Below are 17546 nucleotides of genomic sequence, written 5' to 3'. Positions count from 1 at the left end.
TTATCTGGTCCGATCTGCCCTTGTGGTTATATGCCTTTTTATGGCCTAAACATCTTATACACAGCATTCGCAAACCATCCAGAAAATGCTATTTGAAACAGAGAAAGGATAGGAATTGGTGGAATAAGGTGTGTAAGGTGGTGGAGTTTGTATTTGTCTCAAATCCACCAGGTAAATGTATGGAAGTATCACAGAATCTCCCCCATATTCTACATGTGTGCTAACTCATACATAAATAAGTAAAAGTAGATTCATTTGGAAGAAATGTGAATACAAATTTAATGTTTGAAGTTAGGTTAAAAAGTAACTCTTTGATATAGCAACTAAAAACAGTATATCCCTTCTTCATCATAATTTATTAATTGTAACCATTCCCTAGAATGCCTGTCTTCTATATAGCCACAGGGCAGTAATAAAGGGAATTCATCAGATGACTCCAAGACACTGAAGAAAGATTGCTCTATAATTAACAGAATGTTAATGTTTCATAAATGTCATTACATCTCAATTCTTTGACAATAGGATAGACATAGTTAGCATGTACAGTATATTACTAATTTCCCAAAGGTTGAGGCTGAGATGAACAGCAGACCAAAAATAGAGAACAAACTGATCAAAGATCAGTATGCCTTTTATAAGGGAATGTCTTTTCTCAAGAAGGGAGAAATAATAGTAGTAATAATAATAGTAGTAATAATAGTAGTAATATCCAGTCCTTGTGTGATGAAATTCTACATTGAGAGCTTTGCAGTAATTGCTTTGTACAAATCTATGTGTGTAAGTAAGAATACATGAAATAAATGTGATAAATCAGTGAACAAATGATAGTAATATGTCAATACATACTTGCTGACTCATAATTTACATTGAAATAGCTTATTAACACACATTAAATGTACGAAGTGAGGGGTTTCTTCGTGATGCTTCCATGCATTAACTGCTCACACTTTAAGATCCCAGGGAAGCCAGACATGGGAAAGTGAGATAAGTCTCCCACCCACAGACTTGGGTTGGCCAATTTCAGATACAGAACCTGAAGCGAATCCAAATATTTCAAATTCAAAACACCTTGTGCTTAATTCCCAAGCTACCTCTCAGATTGGCATACTCTAGTGATATAAAAATAATGAAAAGTGGAAATAATTGGAAATGGGAAATACGGAAAAGGTACGATGTTGTCAAGCAAACATCTTATATTATCCAGGAGTATACAAGGAAATAAGAACACATTGCTTTTGTGAATGCTATTTACAGCCTGTGGGCCTCGGTAACTGGAAAGTTCCTTTTTGTGGGTATGATCTTGGGTGAAAAGAGGCGAATCTGAAGAACGAGGTGGGGGGCCAAACCTTACTCTCAGGAAAAGCTCTAATGGAGACTAGAATTTGAGATGTCCCCCCCTCCCCCTTGAGTAACTTCTGAGAAAGAACAGTCCAGGTGCTCACCACTGGTGGGAAGGGGTATGCTGAGTATCTCCTGTAATGAATGAGGTGTTGTTGGGAAATTATACCCCCGGAGAAACAGTTGGAAGGCTGGAAATTTTCCTGTGATATAGTGCTCCTTAGGAGAACAAGAGAGTGCACTCCAAATAGTGGAGCATCTGTGAAAGAGGGACAGTGATCCACTCCAATTTGACTAAAGAATGAACGCCAATATCAGATAGAAGGAGGCCATTCCTAGTGATTGTCTGAAGAGATACTGTATTTCCATCACGAGAAAGTGATCGTCCTCTGAAAGGGCATTGGCAACAGAAAGTCAGTATTTGTAGAAAGACCTGCAGTTTGGGACACAGGATTAGATTGTGAATAATGTAGGGTGAGGAAGCTGGCTGAGACGAGGGATTCCATAGTCACTCACAGTTCAATCAGCAAGGTTGAGGGTATGGTGACTTTCTTTTGTGAACTTTACAGCAGCTAGATGTGCAGTGTTGGAAGAAGAAAGGAGGGGCGCTAGATACCATTGATGGAACACATTCATTATTTTTTTACACAGGCTAAAACGTTATCGTTCAACCACTTAAGAGCCGGAACTGAAGGATCACCTTTGCTCCTCCATTTAACAATGCTTGTCCAAAATCTCCTCAGCAATGGAGAAAGACATGTTGGGACAAATAGGTTCCTGCTGCAGGTTCTTGTGCTCACATTTGATTGCTACATTGACCTTTGAAGAAAAAATCCTACAGAAAAGTATTCAGTATCAAAAAGCATCCCCTACCTATCTTTGCTCTCAGAGCAGTGTGATAATGAGTCCCGGCCTCTAGAAATACCACCGATTGCCTTTTCAAGCATCTATCAGCAACAAGCACTCAACATAGAATGAACAAGTACAGCATATTCTGGGCGCACTGGCTCAGATCTATTATTTTCCTCCCAACTTGCATGGCTTCTGTGTGTCACTGCTCTATTTTTCCTGAGCCACGGTCTATTTTTGTGTGTGTATTAATCTGACTGCTTCCAATCATTTTCTTCCACTATTGAGCCTTCCAGTGTGTCTTGAACTCTTTCGGAACTGGAAGTGGCCAACCTCTATTCCAGTGATGAGTAAAAAGCTATTTTCATCTCTCAGAACCATCTTGCAAGTCACCTCAAGTGGCACTGGCCTATTTATTTCTTATAAATATTACAAAAGGGACTCTCAGCTTGCTATCTTGCATCTTTATTCAGCTCTGTTAGCCTAACTATATTTTTGGTATGTGTTTCTCCTAAGTACACATCAAAACTTATGTTTCTGGCAAGTGTGTGTGTGTATATGTGTGTGTGTGTGTGTGTTTTATTCCTTAATGCTTGGATCTTTAACATTTTTGATTGTCTTCTCTGGTTTACTACCCCTGTCTGCTTTATTTGTAGAAGCAGGTTCAACAGTTCTGAGTGGATAATGAAGATGTGAAACCACACTTGACTTTAGGGACTGCAGAGACCCCTCCCTTCGTTAACATTCATTTCTGTGCACTGGCTGGTCTCCTCTGTTACCCCACCACAGGAAGGTGCACAGCCCAAGGAATCTATAAAGAAGACTTTGCGAATAGTACTTAAAACGCTTCCTGAAATCTGATGAATCCAACACATTATTTGCATACTTATTCAGTGCCCGTGTCAGATGTGTTTGTTTTTTTAAATTAACATGTCATTCCTTGTGAGATGACTTTGATAGGTAAAGATTTTTCTTTACTGTTGGATCTGTATTTCAGCAAGCTATAAGTGCAACTTTATCAAATAACACGGTCATCTTTGCTTTCTCTCTCCCATTAGGCCATTCTGATTCCCCCTTTCTCTGTTACTTCCTTTCTAAGGAAAATATTACAACCAGCCTAAAATATGGGGTAGGGTAAGGCACATGTAGCCCACTCTCCTAACTTTTTCAGACAGTTTTCTCCCTGTAAGTAGGCAGGGCAGACCGTTTGGAGAAGGGAAGTCTATATTTGCTAGAATCTTCCGCAATTTGGCAATGGCATTGGGAAAATATGAAGCTGAGTGCTTGCCCTCCTTTCATGGCTATTCCTGTCATTCTAATTCCCCAGGGTATCTTTGTTTTGAGATGCAACTATTATCTTCCTGAAGCATTTGGGGAGGGGAGGTTAGAATAGAAGAATCAAGGCTCTGAAGAGATTTGTCACATTTGATGTTAGACTGATCAGGTTAAGGATGTCACATCCACAGTTTGCTATGATCAGAGAATAGATTGGAAAGTAACTTAATTATTTTTTTTCTGGTGATAGTTATTTGAACTTGGTGCCACATCTTTTCTTGAGTTAGACTGGCCAGCTACATGGAAGCCACATCCCCAGTCCTTTCTTGCTTTACTTTTCAGTCTTTTTTCCCCCCAAAAGTGACCCTGGACTGCGATCCTCCCTCTATAGCCTCCCGTGTAATTAAGATGATAGGAGCACACTGCCACGCTCAGTTTATTGATGGAGGTAAGACCTTGCTATCATCTTACCCTGGCTTCTTGAGTAGCTGAGCCTGGCATAGAAGAGTAACATTTAACCAAATGTGGCAGGGCCCCCAGTCTTAATTACCTGGAGTCCCTACTTCTAGCATGTCCCTCATGGTTTTCAGACCTTCATTTTCATTTCTCTCTCAGTAGCAGCACTTTCTAGATTCCCCATTCCCAACCACAGAGAATAGGAGAGAAAACCCGACAGCATTTCTAGTATTTCAGTCACATGACTTCAAGGAAGGAAGGAGCCACACAATTCATATTTCTTTGACAAAACTTTAATTACAAAACCAGTCTTCTGATTATAAAAATTACTCAAGCTGATAAATCTTGGTAAGTTATAGAGAGAATAATTTTATGAACATTTTTTGTACCTAATAGAAAAAGTTAAAATAATTAACAGCATTCATCAGATTAATTTTGTTTCCACATGGGTTTCTAATATAAAAAGCATATAGATATCAACTTTTATAGAAATCCATATACGTCTGTAATAGCTTTTCATAATGGGAAGATACAAGTGTTGTGTTTAGATAATGATATTAACAGTTTGTTAATGAATCTAAACTGTCACAGCTAGAGCATGGCAACATTTGTGATCCAAATGGCTTAAGGGAGATTTAGAGACTGTTGGCTTTGGCCAAAATGACCTTTTGGAGAAAACCTAGACAGAAGAATTCATATTTCACACCTGAAAAATATTCCAAGTGTTCTGAATAACCCCGTTTTCTTCTCTTTCAACAGTTTTGTACCCGAATGGAGCTGTGTGCTGGTGTGTTATGTTGCCTGTGGAAAATGACATGAGATGAGCAGAAAACTGGAAATTTTATTCTCTTCCCTAGGCTAGTAAGAATAGATACACACAGACGATACAAGGTTGCAAGAAATCTTCATTTTCATCTGGTGGTTAACATCTGTCCTGTAATACAACATCATTAAAAACAAACAAACAAACAACCCATCATCTTGTTTTTTTTAACATTTCTATCCTGGGAACAGGTTAGCATCACATTGACCTTTCAACCATGGCCTATGGCAAGATAAACCAAATGGCTTTGTATTTGAACAATAATTGAAGAGTCAAATGGCCTGACATAGTTGCATGGAATTTCTACATGTCTTTATTGCATCCTGAGATGTTTCAATATTGTATTGCAGTGATGGTTCACTCCCATCCTATAGCTAAGCTATTGAACCCATAATGTTTTGGTTTAAATGGCTCCTTTGTCTCGGCAATACCTTCCTTAGAGCTTCAAGGGAGTGGATGGATGAATTATTTCCATGTGGAAAGTGGCCATAAGAAAGCCGCGAAGTTCGTCATTTAAGGAAGGGGACACTGCACCCGTGTATACAGGTAGTAAACACAGTAACGGTCATCACTGAGTGTACTTTGAACCAGTTGGCATTTCCACACCCACATCCTAAGCTTTATTTCATTGTGATCACATTTTAACAACTTGAAATTATAAAGACACTGTATTGGTACCTTGAGGACCGAGGATAACACAATTATGGATGTCATTGTTTTCCATTCTCTAACCCAAATACCAACACACACATTTCTGAAGCACTTAGTTGATTTGAGCTTGTCAGCTAGAGCGACAGGAATGGACCATCGATGGACACCCAACCTTGAGTGTTGCCCTGTGGACTCTTGGACATGCTCTAGAAAGTGCTGGACTAAGTGAACCAAACAGGTGAGCGCACTGAACCAATATTGCAGTAGTTCTAGGAGAAGAAGAGACTGCAGATACAAACAGATTTTATGACAGGCATACTGCAATTCTGAGTTCAGAAACAATAGTAGGAAGAAAAACAGGATTTTAACTTCTAATATTTACCTCCCTCCATTAACAAATTTATCCTGTCAGATAAAACAATGTGTACAAAAGAGAGCCGGACATATTCGTTTGACTACAGCTTCAAGATTCAAGATTCAAGCAGCCATTTCAGCTGAAAGTCAAACAGAACTAAAAACATTAGTGGAAATCACTGCTATATGGCTTCCCAGAAGCTGTAACAATTTTGGAGAGCTTTGCATATGCTGAAACCTATGTGCAATCATTCATAATGCCTTTCCCAGCACAAATAACATGGTGCTCCATCAACATAAATTACACGTCACTTTGAAAAGATTATAATAAGGTTAAACTAAGACACACACACACACACACACACACACACAATTTGGGATGAGCGACAATGTTATTATCTGCTTGCTGACTGAGTCAGAACTTCAATAGCTGGAACTGAATAATACTTCTACTGGTATTAAAGGAACTAAAACACATTCCATACAGGAACAAGTTAGATGCTCAGGAAGTTCTAGGAGAAAGAAAAGCAACACAGAAATAGTACCTTCGTACAGAAAATACTGCTTGTATTCCTTGTGGCATCCAAGAATTTAAGCCACCCAGTTTCTCCTTAATTTCAGGTATTAGAGGACTGGTTAATGATCTTATAGAATCTGTGATTTAATTACAAACATATGTTTTTGGGATTAATCAATGATTCATTAACCTGCATTTGGGAACAGCAGACGGAATAGCAATAAATTATTCATTTAGAGGGAAGCGAGAAAGATACATTTTTTTCCTCCTGCTTACGACAGGCTGGCTTTTGTGCTTGTGGGCCAACTCCTTATATTCCAGCCACAAATGGCTTGAGGAAGATTATTTTTCTTCCTTAGCTTAAGAAGAAGAAGCATAGCAATGGCTCCCACTTGAATTTGTGGCTACTGGGAGAACATCGCCACGTTTCCACTGTGTTTCTGTTCCTTTCCACTGACCAGTTGGTTATGAATATGGTCCCTGCTCTGTTAAAGGAAATTATGGCTTTTGTTAAAAGGTAAGCTGCTGATAAATATTTAAGGGGGTGCAAGGCTATTGTTAATATTCCTCAGCAAGGAGCCTTTCACATTGATTAGTGAAGATACCTTAAAATTACTTACTAGATAATAGATGTGGCTAATGGCTTCAGCTTTACAAGTGAAATCCTCGAGGTCTTCTGTATTTCCCTCACGCAGTGTTTCTTTTCAGTGCCCCAAATCCAGGCTATCACTTGTGTCTACCCTCACGTATAAACCATGTTAGTGTTCCACTCTTCCTGGTTATTTCCTCGCTAGCATCTTCCAATAGATCAAGAACATTTAAGAAAAGAAACCACGACATACCTGTCTCCATCCTCGACAGTGCTCAAGGTAAGTAAATGACATGAACACATAAAATTATCCATTAAGGAAGTAAAAATATGTAACTGAAAATTAGAAATTCCAGGACTTTTGAGTAATTAGACTTTGGGCCATTTTTAAAAATCATTTTTTAAAATGCCAATACTGGGGCTTGATCTCAGGGCCTCATGTTCTCAGCTTCTTTCACTCATGGCTGGTGCTCTACCACGTGAGCCACATGACTAGTTCTGGCTTTTTAGGAATTAATTGGAGATAATTAATTGGAGGAATTAATTGGAGATAGGACTTGTCTGTCCTAGCTGGCTCAGGAACTGCAGATCTCTGCATCCAGAGTAGCTAAGATTACAAGCATGAACCACCCATGAAAGGCTAAGCTATCCTTATTTTATTATTTTATTTAGCATCATGTCTATGCTAAAGAAAAGGGGGCCGAAGTGATAACATGAAGGGAAGTGACTTTGGGTCAGCATTCTATACAGATAGACTTTTGTAATACTGCCCTTCCTTCCTTCCTTCCTTCCATTTGAATTCTTGCTTGACTGTTGTCTTCATTTACCATTATCCCCTCCTAGAGGATCAATGATGAGTGTTGGAGTCTGTTTGTACTCATATTTACTAGTTTATTTTAGTGTATTAACTTTAATCAAAGAAAGGTTTGTAACTTCTTTTTAATTAATACAGAGATGGATTGATTGGGTTTGATGGATTAGCATTTTACTCCCAAATAACCCGGCACTCATCAAAATTTCTTTCCATCAAAAATGTAATAGAGTAACTTCTATTATTGCAAACCAGTATTAGCTAAGAACTTTGAACCATGTTTCGATGAGGTTAATTTCAGGCAGAGGATACAGTTGGAATTAGCATTGTCTCATAGCACTAATCTTTCAGTTAAGGCAAAATAGGTAGCTTCACTTTCTTCTCTCTACTAGACATACTATTATTCTGAGCAATCTGAACAGGTTTTTCTAGTGGAGAGCATGGGCTACATTACTTGGCACATTATCAGTTCTTCCTGAAAATTTCTTGGGTGGATTAGTAACTCAGTGGTGTGGCTAATGTATAATGTCATTTTATTTTCCTATTTCCCAGGTAACTGAGTGCTCACATTCCCAATTGGTGAAAAATTTCTTCTAGTCAATAATTATTCTCTTCATCAACCTTGAGGTGTGACTTCCAAATATTGAGAACGATAAAAAAATCTTAGTATTTACTCATGAAGCCTTAAAAAGGAAACTCTATTGGAGCATTTGGTAGGAGAATTTTGGCTTTTAGAAGCATTTTGTGTGTGGCTCTGCTATGAGTTTCAACAAGGCCATTTCCTTTTTAAAATTTTAGTGGCACTGGAGTTCTAACTCAGTCCATCTCAGCCAATGTTGAAGCCATTCGGACTTTGAAGTAGTTCTTGTTCAAACAGGACCAAAGACATCTGCAGATGCTCTGGGCTCTGATTTAACTTAGCATTTCTCTCCTACAGGCAGTATTTATCAATGCTCCTTTTGTGTTCTATTTGGTACTGAATGATTCCACATGCAGAGAGCGATCCAAACGCTGTGGAATCTAAAATGTATACATGTTTGAAGATTGTAGAGGTCAATAGCAGTTGTCAATTTGACTGAATTGAAAGATGGCCCCCTTTTAAAACACAAAATACAAAATACAAAAACCACTGTGCAAATTTTGTCCATACAGGCAGTGACAGGAGTATTGCTAAGGATTATCTCAGGCCTTGGAAAAACCGTGAGCACAAAGCCCAGACGCTTAACTTCCTTAATGATATATGATAACTTGCCACCATGCCACATGTAAAATAATATTCCATTATTATTTAGCATAGTAATAGAATATTATCCAGATTCAGTCCCTCTGGATCATCTCCCTAGTTGACTCACACACAGCATTTTAGGAGTTGTCAAGTTCAGCAAATAAAAAAATTATGGAATGACCAGTTAAATTCACATCTTAGTTAAGCAGCAACCAACTAATGTTCCGTGTTTTCTCTAGAAACTTTCAATCAAACTGATGTGTTCCAGGACTTCACTAAAAATGATATATCCTCTCCTACTTTATATGTTTTCAGAATGGATTTGTTACACACAGATTCTTCAGACCCCCGGCTGGAGTGTTTGGCCAGCTGTCCACTTTTCCGCTGTGGGAAGATGTGGCGCACCTTGGTCCAAGTAGGTCTGTTTGTCCTGCGAGGCCGGATTGCCCTTCACACTTTGACCCTGCAGCTTCTCGAGCCTATGTATTGTTCAGCTGTGGGGTCTTGACCCTCTCCCTTCCTGGGCACATTTGGACCAGTCACTCTCAGAATACCTACCACCGCCTGCACATTTCTCTTTCAGCACGTTTAAAAGTGTAGCTCTCTAGACCAGCTGTGTTTGGGTCATCAGGGAACTTGTTAGCAGTACCCATTTTTAGTCCACAACTCAAGACAATGGGTACTCTGGAGGTGAGACCAAACAACCTGGGGTCTGAGTTCACAGGTAATTCAGATGCACGTCATATCTGAGACTCAAGTGACATCCTTCAGTGCTCACTGCCTATGAATATCTCACCGACTAGCTTCCTTCTCCCAATTCTTCAATGTCGGGCCATGGCGTCCGAGGCTTTCTCTCTGCATGCCTGGTCTGTGACTGGCAAATATAGGCTGGAGAATAAATGAAGTAGTGGATAATTACGTGTGTTTAATTTTCCCAGCAAGTGACCTGGCAAAGCCCTGGCTCAAATGGCCTTCACGTTGCTCGGTCACCATGTTGCATAGCCTTGTAACACCGAGTCAACCGGTTCCCTTTTCTCAAGTGTATTCTTTCCTCACATGTTTTAGTTATTCTAGAGGAGAATATAAAGGGTCCATATAAACTATTATCTCTGGACATTTAAGCAGTAATGTTGAAGCACATACATTTGTAAATGTAAAATGTTTGACAACAGTTATCCTAGAGGGAAAGTTTTATATTAAAGAGAAACAGGTCATCAATCAAGTTATGAAACTGTTTTGGGTCAGATACGTTATGAAAATTTACTCTTTTCCCATACACATCCAACCTTAGCCATATCTGATGAGTAGAAACAACAATACCCTGTCTTTATAGTGGGATTAAAGATAGAACTTTTATGGCTGAAGACCTGATTGCTAAGGTGAACTAAATTCTTCCTAACTTATATTGGGATAACCAAAGTGATTGTTCAGTAGAGAGAGATTTTTCTGATGGCTTTGGAGGAATAGTTGTACAAATAAATATGAGACACTGTGCACATCAAATCCACACGAATGTGACCAAGGACACAAATGCCATAGTAAAAAGACCATGAGTGAAGGATCTATACACTTGAACATCTATGTGTAAGGTCTGTATACGAATTTGAACTCACTACTTTAAAATATTAACCTGTATGATACCACACATATTCTGGAACCTTGAACACTTAAAAGTTCTTATTAGAATGGGTGAATAGGATCAAGGTACATTGTATGCATGGAAGGACATGTCATGATCAGACCCATTACTATGTGCAACAGTTTTAATTTATTTCTTCTTTTTGTTTTTAACTTCAGTGCCACAAGTGTATTTTGGATCATTGTTAATGTTTCTTATTGGCGATGACAATGTTCTCCTGATTCTTACGTTTGGTTTTGGTCCATCACCCCATACTCTCATTTTACATTCCTCTTGATCTAGTCATACTTCTGACCGTTGACTCGAGCAACAATAGACTTGAAAAGCAATGCAAGATGGAATACAAACTCTTCAATAAGATGCTCTTTGGTTCCGAAGCTGCTTTCTTGCTGTGCAAATGCAGTTCTTCTGTGGGTAGTATGCGTGCAGGCTACATTGCATTAAAGGCTGCGGAACGCATTCTTGGCCTTTGCTCCTGGTGACTGCTCAGACCAAGCACATCACGTGTGGTGCTGGGAGCCCTAGTGCATTCGAAGTGCATTCTTCAGTGTGATTTACTCCCATTAGGACTGGCTCTACCAGGAAGAATCTCTTTGCCTTTGGACACCCATTTAGGGACTCTACAAAATCATACCATCCATAATTTTAGCTTGTGACATTTTTTGGGGGGGTGGACACATGTTTTTCTACATAGCCAAGGTTGGCCTCAAACTTGCAATCCTTCTGATGTAGCCTCCTGACTGCTGAGAGGCATCACAATGCCTGGCTTTTGGCTTAAAAAAATAAAACAAATAAGCAATAAAAAAAACCCTTAAGCTTTACTCAGGGTAGGTATTTTATTAGGACTGAAATTTGTTCACTTGGTCTAGGTCAGTAGTTTCGAAATTCAGCTACATACATACATTTATGGCTGACAGAACTCTGGAGACTGTGTAGAGCTATTGAGTTAATTGGTCTTCTATGTACTTGAGGGCAGGGTAACTTTGAAAATCTCCCTAGGTCACTGTGATCACAGCAGATTTTTCCAGGCCACTGGCTGTGCTAATCCTGAGATTATCTACAATGCCTCTGGGAGTCTGTTTGTTGGTTCTAGTCCCCTGTGGTCGCTTGGTTGGCCACTCTTGACTTCCTAGCTCCGTGAACAGATGTCCTCTTGAACCATTTCCAAAATAAGGCTCCCCAATCTAACGCCACCCTTTCCTGCCATTCAAGGAAATGGTTATTTCAGGTTTAAAGATGAAAATCCATCTCTTCCAGTTTCTAAGAACCCTCATTTCTGGTTTTTGTGAGCACTAGTTAGAACTAACACCTTTACTGCAAAATGGGGGGGAGGTTAGTACAGAAGCAAGTTAATTTAAATTCTTCATTATGCACATATATTATACCTCATTGTGATTTCCAGAGAAAGTAAAAAATGAACCATAAGTGATTTTAAGAGAAACACTTTTAGGCATTTTAACTAATGCATTGTCTGAAGGTTTGCATTTACAAAAGGACATGGGGTGGGAAGAGGAGGAAACCATGTAGTTATATCTCATCACACATAATTTGCATTGATATTTCTCTCACAAGGAACTTTCATAGTGGTTTAAGATAGAAAAAAATGATTCACTGTTCCATAGGAGTATCAGACTTGCTTATGATGATGTATTCCTTTTAAAAATAATCTCGAAAGTAGTGATAATAATATTTGACTTGTTAACAAAGTATTATTAAGAGATGATTCATTTCCAAGGAAGACTTAGGTTTTGTTTCCTGGAGGACTTGGGAGGCAGCGGATACACACAGGTCTTTCCCTCTTACATTTTGAGGGTCGTGTGTGTGTGTGTGTGTGTGTGTGTGTGTGTGTGTGTGTGTGTGTGTGTGTGTGTGTGTGTGTGTGTGTGTGTGTGTGTGTGTGTGTGTGTGTGTGTTGTGGGCACTTGAGACAGAGCAGAGGTAGAGTTGCAGAACCAAGGGAATCTAACACATGCCACGAACCTGCTCTGTCAATCACTAGGAGTTTTAAATGTACGTGACATTGCTGAGTTTTTGGATCTGTTTCTGGACAGCTGGAATACAGAAATGGAGAGGGTGGTGTTCGTATGACATAAACTCTTCACTGTGTTCAAGCCAAAGAATACGTCTTGGAAAAAGCCCTTCCCTCACGAGCTGACTCTAACAGTGCCCCCATTCTGGCACTGAGCGAGGGAGCTGCTTTCCTTTGCTTCCTGTAGCCGCTCCGAGCACTATATTATAGCCTTCATCCTGGTCAGTCCTTCGGCTTTCCACATCCTCTGTGCAATCTTGCAGATGCCGTTTTCTCTCAGACCACGGTGGTCAGCCTGCAGCATCATCTACCTGAATCATACGCAAGCTCCATGTAGATGAGTTCATAATTCCACCCTGGAGCCCTCCAGCCAAAGCTCTCTTCAACAGATTCGCAAGGCTCAAGTCAGGAGATCTGACATTGCTATTCCTCTCTCAGCCAATACAGGTGGTATTAACACTTGCAGAGCAGGGGAACATAATCCCAAGCAACCCAGGAGTGCTTCAGAAACCCACCCACAAGCAAACTTCAGTCCTGAGCGCTGCTGAATTCCTGATCCTGTTATTTAAGGGGATAATAGCCAGACATCTTTTTAGAGTTTATGTGACTACTTTTCTCATCCTTTCCAATATGTTTAACAATAACAACAACAAAAAACAACAGAGTAAACCAATAATCAGAAACCAAATAGGACCAAAAAATTGTTCTATTATGTCGGACCCATGTCAAAAGTTTGCACTTGCATTGCATTTTTTGTTTGGTAATATCTTTTTATGATATCACTCCTACCCTTTGATACTGTTCTTTATATTACATCATATTCCATTTTATTTATCTATCAAGGTGAGCGTAACTCTAAGCTCTAGTACATCAACCAGCAGAAAGACTGTAAATTCTGACAAATCCGAGAGTTTGCTTTTATCCAATGCCCTACTCTTATATAACGGGCTATAAAAAATTTCAGAAAATGAGGCAAAAATAAAACCCTCCAGATATATGGTCTTTTGTAGGTTGAGATTGAAAGATTGAAAATCAGAGAATAGAGTAATCATTTTCAACAAAAAGATGTCAAAGCATTCAATACAAATCTTAAAACTAGGAAAGGTGAAGGGAGGTGGGGGTTGGGCGGTGAGAAGGTGGGAAGGGTGATGTGGATCAAGGCGCAAGCGATTCACAAACGGCTCTGGTGAAGGGCTTCTCCTTTGCGTAACTACTTAACCTACTTTGTATTCCTTGCTCAAAGTAGAGTAGATCTGAATACTCGAAAGTCTGATGTTGTGGTGTGAATGACGTAGCAGCGGTTACTGAACGCTCATGGGTGAGGTTGTGCGGACATGCAGCTGGCAGCGGCAAACACAGGAGCTGCACTTCCCAAATGCCACTTGCTACTCAGGAGCCCCTGTGGAACACTGCTTGTGCTCTCCATCTTCTGTGGATCTCACATGCTGGGAAAAATGATGGCTGATGTGACCACAGGAAGATACAGAAAGCAGGATGTCTTAGGGAGAATGCATTGGCGTCGGTTAAGATTTGCTTTCCACCTGAAGAAGTTACTGCAATTACTTAAAAAATGAGCATGTTGTAGAGATGCTTGTGGACTCAGAGACTCATCATAATATCTCTAAAAACTGTCCAGGCATTAAAAAAATCTCCTTAAAAGTAATCCCCTCTCTTAAAGATGTCAGGATAACTGAAATAATGCTATGATATTTTGATGTCACTATTATTAAAATTTTAAAGCATAAAAGTAGTGTGAGAAGCTGGGGATGTGTAGTTCAAGTGCAGAACTCCTGCATAGCAAGCAGAAGGCCATCAGTTCAAACCTTGGTACCTGGCCTCACCCTGAATTAGAATTTGTGATTTAAGGATTAAACCTGTGTAGATTATGTTATGCCACCTTGTGATGACATGAGATAAATTTTAATTCTGGCCTAGCTGAATCTATCTTTGAAAATTCAGAAACCCAAATATTTCATTGAGGAGGGATGAATAAGTTGAATCTGATTATCTTCTCTGGGGGCATTAATAGTAACAGTGAAAAATGAAGAAGACTGGGTAAATCTAGGAAAAACCTAGTTTTTATAGCGTTTGAGGCTGTGATCAAGAAAGAATTGTTAAAGGCAACTGACTCTGGGGACTATAGAGTCAAAGCACAATGTCTTCTTCCATCATGTATACAAACTGTGCCTTATTAAGTCTAGTGAAACTGGATTTTTATGGTTTCTAATATTGAAATCCAAGGTTAAGATCCAAGGTGCATAACTTCACCTAGCAGCTTATGTAATAAAGATAAATATGATAACACTTTTCAAGTAGCTAAGATTTTATTATAATTTAAGACTTTTACTTGTAGACATTGCAGCAAAGAACTCTTAAGTAAAGCAATCCTGAGAAATTCCATTAAAATCATTATTCATCACTGCGTTCAAGAATGAAAATGATAATGAAATAACAAAATATTTGGAACATTATTTCCCTTGTGGTATGTTGTTCACTTAGTAAGTGTGCATCTAATGATGAATCTTACTGTAATTAGAAAAACCTGATTTACAAGCTATTTTTTAATGATCAAGAATAAAGGAATTTTGAAAATGGACCAGATTCAGGCAATTTGTAAACTTTGGAATGGTATTTTTGTTTTCTTCTTAGTAAGATCTAAAATGTCTCCTTGAGTAGTCCTCTATTTTCAAGAAGGTATTTTCCTAGGAAATACCTTTTGGATGTTATAACTTTTGTTGAAAGTTTTTCCGGCTTTCTTCAGTGAGACAGCTCTAGTTGCCCTGGCATCTGATGATTTCATACTTGGTGTCATTTCTTAATTTCATGGTAGAAGTTAGTGTTTGGGGCAGCCAGGAAACGGAACGGTGAGTTCCTGTTTTAGCACTGAACAGGATATAAAAATCGCTCAGTTTCTATGTTCATGCCTACAATTGTTAAGGCATGAGCAAATCGTTTTCTTCTCACTGATAAAATCACTTCCCAAGTGGCCCATCGGAGAAATTGAGCTGTAAATAGAGGCGATGGTTTCTATTGGAGACGTGGCATTCCAAATGCTAGGAAGTTTGTCTCTTCATTTTTGCTAGGCTAACTAAGTGAGCAGACCGATTTTTTCCTCAACGGGTAAGAAAGGAAGTGTTTCATTGAAGTTTGTGGTAGATTAGTTTCTTTTTGTGGTTCTAGGGTTTAAACTCAAGGCCTCATACTTACTTGGAAAGTACACCAGCACTTTAATCATGGCCCTAGCCCTGTTTGCTTTAGTTTACCTCATGCTTTAGCCCAAACTAGTTTCATTCTGCAAACCTCTTACAATCACCTCCCAAGGGATTACAGGCATGTGTCACCACTCAGGAGAAACTCTGACATAGCATCAGCCCAAGTGTTTTTAACCTGGGAAGCCTTCAAAACAAGATACTCCTATCTCTACTTACAGAGAAACATGACCACAGACCAAAGTCAGCATCTCTTTGTGAGTTTTTGTGCTCAGGGATGTCTGTACAGAGACAGCCGACCAATGGTCCTGAGTGACGTTATATTAATGGATATTACCTATTAATGAGAATGTCCAAGTGGGTCTGTACATCAGTTCATTCTACACTAAGCCTGTCAAAATCTCCAAAGCAAAAGAGCATTGGGGAGGCTTGACTGAAAGAATTGTACTCATTAACTGATAGGCTGAATGGTAACCCTTTTGTACATCTACTTCAAGATAATAAAAACTACAATAATGGAACAAGGAGAGTTGATAAATACTGCTTTGAGGCTTTATGGTATTGCCATTTAGTCGAAAGCTGAATGCAGTCTCATCTTCAAATGTCTTTATGAGGTAGCTAGGAGAGATCCTTGCCCTTTTCAAGTGTGACAGATTTCCTACTTAAAAGCAAGAGAGTCTATTGCTGAAAAACATGCATAATTATGAGGAAAGTATAATGAAGTTGTTGCTTAAACTCTGCCCCAACTTTCAATGTTTGTACTGGCAAGTCTACATTGTCATTTATCACTACCCCATGCTCTGTATGTCTGAGAAGAAAAGATGCTAGATTTTCTTCATTCTACATCAAAGTAAGTATACCAGAAAATGCAAGAATATGACAAGCTTCTGTCTGTTTTGTCAGTTGTGGTGATTGAACCTGGCCTGGACACTTTCCCTGAGCTCTTTTTGTTCAAGACTAGCACTCTATCACTTTGAGCCTTAGTACCACTTCCAGTCTTCTGGTGATTAATTGGAGATAAGAGTCTCATGGGCTTTTCTGCCAGAGCTGGCTTAGAAACGTAATCCTCAGATCTCAGCCTCCTGAGTAGTGAGGATTACAGGCAAGAGCTACCAGCACCCAGCTACATTCTTCTGTATTTTTCCTTCCAGCTCTATCAAAATGGCTACTTGTAACTAGCAAATAGTAATGCAAATGATTTCAGATTACAGGGAAAGATATTATCAGTCATCTTACACTTAAGATAACTTAAGTGCTCTTTAAATCTACCCATTGTGGAAAGTAACACATTTGTCTTAAACCCCACTGATCTTAATCCTGTCAGCCTATTCTAGCTATGTAAAGGGAATTCTTCACTGGAATCTTGCCAAAACATTAAAACACTTCTTTCTCAACTGGTGGAACAATTTTGTCCTGTGGACAATCGCTCTAATAAGATGAGAGGATGTTATGCCCAACCGTGAGCTGTCTGGGAAGCCAGAACCCAATTACAAACAACTTAGAAAAATCCAAGTTCAGGTGAGGACAAACAAGTTCCTCTTCCTATGCTCCTCATGTTTCTTTCGGATGGCAAAACTTAGTAATTAATTGTCTTAGGGAAAATTCAACTGGGAAAAATAGCAGAGATTGGCTTTCTATACTTTATAAAAGTGCAAAAATTAGCCGTGATTTTTATTTAGAAATACGTCATTGTATTAAAAATATATATCAGAGAGATCTTTCCAGCATAGAGGCTAAGCCTATTTTTTTCTAAGTGTATTTTTTAGGGATGCAGAAGGGTT

The sequence above is a fragment of the Dipodomys merriami genome, unplaced genomic scaffold, assembly GCF_024711535.1.
Source record: "Dipodomys merriami isolate MVZ:Mamm:240054 unplaced genomic scaffold, mDipMer1.0.p SCAF_16, whole genome shotgun sequence".
NCBI lineage: Eukaryota > Metazoa > Chordata > Mammalia > Rodentia > Heteromyidae > Dipodomys > Dipodomys merriami.
This window is presented reverse-complemented; position numbering follows the sequence as displayed.